The sequence below is a fragment of the Suncus etruscus genome, chromosome 12 (assembly GCF_024139225.1).
Source record: "Suncus etruscus isolate mSunEtr1 chromosome 12, mSunEtr1.pri.cur, whole genome shotgun sequence".
Classification (NCBI taxonomy): Eukaryota; Metazoa; Chordata; class Mammalia; order Eulipotyphla; family Soricidae; genus Suncus; species Suncus etruscus.
In genome coordinates this window covers 2,227,579-2,235,364 of record NC_064859.1, presented here as the reverse complement: position 1 = coordinate 2,235,364, position 7,786 = coordinate 2,227,579, and the positions used below count along the sequence as shown (strand labels likewise).

The 7,786-nt window shown below is 37.5% G+C and overlaps 1 non-coding gene across 1 annotated transcript; it reads left to right on the top strand.

The window, feature by feature from the left end:
• Positions 1-319: 319 nt before the first annotated feature.
• Positions 320-423, top strand: LOC126025223 (U6 spliceosomal RNA). Its single transcript, XR_007501264.1, has one exon. It is a non-coding gene; the product is annotated as a U6 spliceosomal RNA (small nuclear RNA).
• Positions 424-7,786: the final 7,363 nt, after the last annotated feature.

Genomic DNA, 7,786 nt, shown 5'->3' with positions numbered 1-7,786 from the left:
AGTTCTACTCTTTTAGCTCCTACCTACCAACAACCAGTGTGATTTGAGCATTCCTCCACCTAATATTGGTCCCCATCAGATAACCATTAAATGAACAGAGGCTGCAGGTTAGAAGGAATGCTAACAATGCAGATGAAGTCCTGATAACTGGCAGCTGAGAATTAATTCAGCTAGATCACTGCTCCAGAATGTTGCTGTCAAAGGAACAAAAGGTGCTGGGAGATCTGGCCACTATACCAGTAACTACAGCACCTACCCCAAGGTCAAGGAATTTGGCATTTTATATTTAAAGTTATCCCAGGAATGAAAAACAAATTCCGTGCTCATCTCGGCAGCACATATACTAAAATTGAAATGATACAGAGATTAGCATGGCCCCTGTGCAAGGATGACACGCAAATTCGTGAAAAACAAATTCCATTGTCTTATTTTGCAACTACACACCATCACAATCAATTCCTGGTGATTTTCAGAAAGGGAAACAGTTACATATTCTTATAAGGAGCGAAAACTGAAGAAAACAAGAATCTTACAAGATATTGAGAAAAGTCAATTTACCTCTATTTCATTTATAGCTTTCAGATTCAGAATATTATAGCATAGAAAGTTAAATAATACTAGAGAAGCACTTTTGTATCTAAATATTTTAACACAGTCACAGTTGTTTGGCTATTTTTAGGGTGGTAGAGAAAATCCCAAAAAGACACTCAGCAAAATTAACCTGCTGCCCCTACCATGCTCTAAATAGTCTACTTTTCAATTATTATTAATTTACTTTTGATATTAAAAGAGCATTCTGAAATTCTGAACCTCAATGTCACTTTCGTCTGATTTGGATTGTTTTGTTTGTTTAACTAGTTGATTTTAAGCTGCAGAATATTGGTGTATTCCAGAGTTTGACCAGTAGATGGAAGCATTTTTGACCATGTAACATCTTTAGCTTCCCTGGGTAAATAAAACTCAAATTTCAGGAAAAGTAACAGAGTTGACGCTTTTGACTTATTGTCTGACACATGAGCTTATTTGTGTATGGAATGTCTTCCCAAATTAAAAAGGTGAATATTTTAAATAATTAGGAATAAATAAGTTAGGAAATGATCAGACAACATTTACAGTAGTTTCAGTTACTAGTGGTCTTAATACCCTCTCACAATTAAGCAATATAAAATTAGAATCCTAATGTTTAAGATCAGCATAGTTCTCTTTAAATTCCAAAGGGATTAGTAAGCATGCTGTTCTTAACCAAAACCCATGCTAGATAAGATTTTAACATACCCTTCCCAGCTGGCTAAGAAATGAAATTCTAAAGTAAACTATTTTTCTCTGAGATCTATTTTATTATCTTTTCACCTAAGTTTCTTGAAGTTGAGTGACTGTAATTTAGAAACCATAAGGTATTTTTCACAAATGTCAAGAAGATTGTAGATTATTGCTAATCATTGGCAGTAACTCAAAAATGGTCAATTATGTGTTTTGACATAGCTGATAATTGGACTGATACTGGAGCTGAAATATAATCACTCTTTTACTCTATCTGCTGAAGCTGAAATCCAAGGCATGTTCAAATTAATTCTTGGATGAATTTCCTGCCACTAAAAGAAATAAACCTTATAGCCATATTTTAAACCATACATTGTCATTACAAGTCCTGTTTCTAGAATATTGATCTAGTAATGAAGGCTTAAGTCATAAACCTCAGTTTACTTTAAAGTTGCTTTCTTCTTTATACCCCAAAGACATTCATCAACCTTCATATGTATATAATCTGAGACTTCTCTTCATAGCCACTCTCACAAGGTCATTCACATGAAAAGTTGGATTTTTATTTATTTGGGGGGGGGGTTGGGTCACAGCCAGCAGTGCTCAGGGGTTACTCCTGGCTCCATGTTCAGAAATTGCTCCTGGCAGGCATGGGGGGACCATATGGGACACTGGGATTCAAACCGATGACCTTCTGCATGAAAGGCAAACGCCTTACCTCCATGCTATCCCTCTGCCCCCCCCAAAATTATAGTATTTAAGACATTTTTTTATTTTTAGGTGTTTTTCTTTTCTTTTTTTTTTCTTTTTTTTTTTTTTTTGGTTTTTCGGGCCACACCCATTTGATGCTCAGGGGTTATTCCTGGCTAATTGCTCAGAAATTGCCCCTGGCTTGGGGGGACCATATGGGACGCCTGGGGATCGAACTACGGTCCTGATCCTTGGCTAGTGCTTGCAAGGCAGACACCTTACCTCTAGCGCCACCTCCCTGGTGAAAAGTTGGATTTTTCTCTCACAAGACAAATGATTGATGAATACAGCTGATAGTAAGATGTTAACTTAAAGCAAACGCTATAAGAAAAAAAAACATAAAAAGTAAAATATAAAAAATTAGATAAATTCACACTGCTGAAAGATTTGATATATATTTGATATATATATTAATACATAGTTAAAGAAATATAGAAAGTATTGACCATTCAAACTATGAACAATCTAAAATTATTTGTTAAGTTCATATTTTGTGTGTTAATTTTCTTATCTTTATAGGTTCTTTCTGAGCCTATATGAAGAACCCATACTTACTTAATCCCTGATCATATACACATGCTATACAGTTATCTTGATTATTACTGCATAAAAGATTTTTAGAAATTTAGAAAAGGCTAGTGATGTTGTCAGCTATTGCGTTAATAATGCTCTGAAACTCATGTTCTTAAAGCTATTGCTTTCCAAAGCTATTGCCTATATAAAGAATACTAAATATATTATCAAGGTATATGTAAAAGCATATCTTTCTCTTTCCACCTTCAAATTCATATAGATGGTGGGAAATACACACTGGTGAAGATTGTTGTGCATTGTATGACTGGAACTCAATCATGAACAACTTTATCTGTAAAACAAAAAGCTACTATGAACAACCTCATAACTACGGTGTTTAAATAAAAAAAATTTTTAAAAAGGAAGAAAAGAACAAGAACATCCAGTACTGGCACAGATGCAGGGAGAATGGGACTCTCATTTACTTCTGGCGGGTATGTCGACTGGTCCAATCTTTTTGGTGAACTGCAAACACAAGCACATTCAGGACAGGTGGGAGGGACTAAGGCCTTACTAACTTTTGTTGATAGTAAACTCTGGGTACATTTAAGGAATAGAGAAATCGATTAATCCTCTGTTGAGTTTAATGAACTCAAGTCAAGCTTCATGGAGGAAGTGTAGACCTTGAGTGTTATCAAGGTTAGAGACACCACAGTCTTTCCTTTCTGGGTAGGGTGCTCCTTCTAGGGCCTGGCATCTGTGGGACAAACAGAAAGGCTTTGTGAACAGGAAGTGAAGCTGAGCTACAAAAGCATGAAGCCTGTGGAGGCAGCGGCATGGGCTCCAGACGTCTGCAGGAAAGTTGAAAAGGAGCCAATGTGTGAAAAATAGGGAAACATTCTAAAACCCTCTCAAGACTTCAAAAGCCAAGTACCATAAGCAAAAGGAATAAAGAAATAAAAGCTGCCATTTTCTTAGCCTTCTCAGTTTTACATCCAATTCCACTGAAACTGAAAATATGTGATTGAATTAATGTTTTTCATAACCGTGAAAGTAAAGAAGTCATGTTTCCAATGACAAGATGGGTATAAAATAAAATAATACCTTTTGTCAAAGAAAATCTGCAAAACAAAATATTTTACCAAGTCTTTTGATAATGTTCTTTGCCTGACTAGATCTGACAGTGAACCCTGGCCACCTCCAGGCTGCTCTGTGGGAAGAAAATCCTGAACATGCTTGTGTGTGCAGCACACCAGGAGACCAGGCATGGGAGACAAATTCCAGAGAGCTGTTGAGGGACAGTTCTCGCTAAGAGTCATGAAATATTGAGATGGATGTAAATGTGGAGATTCGAAAGTGCTTTAAAATGAAACCAAAGGGTTATTTAGCTACAAAGATGTTTAAAAGTCATCTTTGGATAAGCAAATGTTCAAAGATCATGTAGAAAGTCTCATAAACTCTAAAGTTCCTGTAACTTTTCTCTCTTGGTGTGAAAAACTGTTTTTGGTTTTGGAGCCACATTCACTGGTACTTGGAGGTTAATCCTGATTCTGAAATCAAGACTCACTCCTGGAGGGTGTAGGGGATCAGGTACAGGTGACCCTGTAGGATGCTGGGGAAGGAACCTGCGTCAGCCATGTAAACAAGCGCCTTGCCCATTGTACTATTTTTCCAGCCCCTTTTGATGTAAAAATATTATTTTTAAATTTCCATTGAAGGGTACATTAAATAGAGTACTGGTATAGAGCTACGAACTCATTTTGGCACTTAAGCCAAAACGGCTATTAAATTTAATTAAAAACAATGAGGATAAAAATATGTTCCTCAGTAATACTAATCACATTTTAAGTACTGTATGGATTCCTGTTACTACTACCAACCATATTATAATGCACAGACAGAATATTTCTAACACTACACGAAGTTTTATTGAACAGCATTAATAAAGCAACTTAGTGTCTCTTGCGCTAGGTGATTGGAAGGTGATGCAAACGGAAATCTATGTTAATATTTTTCCTTCCTGAAGTTGCATGTCTGTGTGTCTTTGCTACTTCCATGAATAATTGCAAGTCTTTAACATTTGCCAGTATTATCACTCTGGGATAGAGGAGTTTGTCAAGCAAATTTATTTTTATTTATTTATTTTTGCTTTTTGGGCCACACCCGTGACGCTCAGGGGTTACTCCTGGCTATGTGCTCGGAAACTGCTCCTGGCTCCGGGGACCATATGGGACCCTGGGGGAATCAAACCAAGGTCCGTCCTACATCCAGATCGGCAGCGTGCAAGGCAAGCGCCCCCTACTGCTATGCTGTAGCTCTGGCCCCATGTCACGCCAATTTAGACAACATTGTTTTCTTTATGGATGAGCTCTTGGGACAAAGTTTGGGAGATGTGTTTTAGAAGATTGGATAGCTAATATCATGAAGTATGCTTTACTTTCTCTTTTCGCATTCTGTATCCAGTCTAATATTTTACAGATTTAGAGAGATATTCAAGTAGACAGAAGTATATTCAAGCTTATCCAACTCTTTAAATTTATACATTAAAATTACCACAAAACTTAAAAAATTATTTTCCCCTTATTTTTGAAAAGGCAGAAAAAAACTCTGAAAGAGATATATTGCTGAATTATTATTTAGCTTTCTAAATTAGGTTTGGTTGGAATTTGCTTAAAACTCCAATCTCTTCCACTGTACTGGAAAGAAAGAGGATCCAAGAGCCCTTTGTCTTCATACTATTGCAGTTTAGACAAGTTCTAATAAAAATCTGATGCTTTAAAAACAACTTGAATTTTCCTTTTAATGACATATCTTCCCCAAAGCTAGCTGGAGCCTGGAAGGCGAGAGAACATCTTTTCCAAGGAAAACCACAAACCCTTCTTTCTTGTTCATACTATAGTTTATTTTTCTACTTCCAGGACCCTCCTTAAAAATCTCAGTGCATCGGTTGATCTAACTCTCAAGCAGGATAAATATTCTGAGGCCCTTGGGAATGTTAGAAGAGAAATGATGGGGAGAGGAAATGATCTTGATCTCTAGGAGGCCAGGTGCTGAGCATACTCTCTGCAGCTTGCCTGTCCCGCGTCTTGGCTTTGCTTTCTGAGCTCAGACATTTTACTCTGAGACACTCAAAGAGCCATTGCCCCCAGAGCCTCTCTTGCTGGTCTCTTGTTCTTGAACGGATCGTGGCTCTAGGCCTAGCCTCACTAGGAATATCTGCATCTCGATCTGACTCAAAAGAAAACCAAGACTGATTGGTCTCTGTTTCTTGACAATTTCATAAAGCACCATTAAAGCACCTGTTTTAACTGACATTACTAAAAATATTCTTCCATTTGCTTAATGTATTTAAGTAGCAACTTGGTAAATGAAAGACTAATATAAATTTTTACACATTGACCCTATGTAAGAGCATAAATCTTTTTAAGACCTCTTGGCAGTCACATCACATCATCTGATAATGTGGAAAATAGATAACTATAATTCACCTAATGCTTTTCCCTTGATAGTATTTATTGTATTTGAAGTATACTTCATAGAATATAAAACTCGCATTTTAAAGTTTGCACACAAGTAGATTTAAACAGCTACTATTGTTCAAATACCGTCATAGCATTATAAAGTGAAATATTATGCATTAACAACTGACCATAGCTTTCAATTCTTTTATCTTTGATAAACATAAGTCTTTATATCTTTATAAATGTACCTATTCTTTTTTTTTTTATTTTGGTTTTTTGGGCCACAGCCGTCTGATGTGCAGGGGTTACTCCTGGCTAAGCACTCAGAAATTGCCCCTGGCTTGGGGGACCATATGGGACTCCACGGTCAAGGTCCTTCCTTGGCGAGCGCTTGCAAGGCAGACACCTTACCTCTAGCGCCACCTCGCCGGCCCCAAATGTACCTATTCTTGACACTTCATTTAGATGAAATATGCAGTATATGTCTTTTTGTATCAGACTTTTTTCACTTACTATATGCTCCAAGTTTATTCATGATGTAGCTCTATCAGAACTTTTTACAGTTCAGTTGTATGATATATTACATTTTCCATTCAACTGATAAGCTGAAGGATATTCATATCATATTTTTTAATTTGGGGCTTATAGAACTTTGGTTCTAAAGAGTTTTTTATGAATATTGATATTCTAGGTTTTGTCTTAATTTTAGATCTGTAAATTCTTAAAATCATGAAATTGAAGTTATTATGTGATCACTTAAAGAGATCCTTGAGACATTTCTACTTGCTAGCATATTGCAAATCCAGTGATATGTCTGATAAAGTATACCTATAAAATATCTGATTCAGGGGCCAGAGAGATAGCACAGTAGTAAGGCATTTGCCTTGCATGCAGCCGATTCAGGATGGACGGTAATTCAATTCCTGGCACCCCATATGGTCCCCCGAGCCTGTCAGTATTAATTTCTGAGCACAGAGCCAGGAGTAACCCCTGAGCGCCACCTGGTGTGCCCAAAAACTAAAAAAAAAAGGAAAGAAAGAAAAGGGAAGGAAGGAAGGAAGGAAGGAAGGAAGGAAGGAAGGAAGGAAGGAAGGAAGGAAGGAAGGAAGGAAGGAAGGAAGGAAGGGAGGGAGGGAGGGAGGGAGGGAGGGAGGGAGGGAGGGAGGGAGGGAGGGAGGGAGGGAGGGAGGGAGGAAGGAAGGGAGGAAGGGAGGGAGGGAGGGAGGGAGGGAGGGAGGAAGGAAGGGAGGATGGAAGGGAGGGAGGGAGGGCGGGAGAAGGGAGGGAGGGAGGAAGGACGGGAGGGAGGAAGGGAGGGAGGGAGGGAGGGAAGAAAAGAAAGAAGGAAAAGAAAGAAGAAAGAAAGAAAAAGAAAGAAGAAAGAAGATAAAGATCTGATTCAGATTTGCATCTCAGTAAGACTTCACTTAATGTGCTTATTTACATAAGGTATGTGTTCAATGACTCACATAAGGTATCTTAAAATAATCTCACTTCCAAGCCTCCCAACACAAAAGGTCTCCTCATATAATTCTATTATATGAATATAGAAGTACCATTTAGAACAAGTTTTCTAGGAAATGTTTATTCATAAATCCTTTCTGATAGAAATTCTGGGCCTACTACTACTCTTGTCCCTTCTTTCTTAGATTTTTTTGCCTTTTACTTGAGCTGCTTGACCATGAAGGTGGCCAAAACAACAAAAACAAAAGTATCATCTTCCATAATTTAATACAGAATCTTTATGGAAACATTGTTCAATGATGTGTATTAGCGTTATATAGTGCAAGAGGATAGAATCA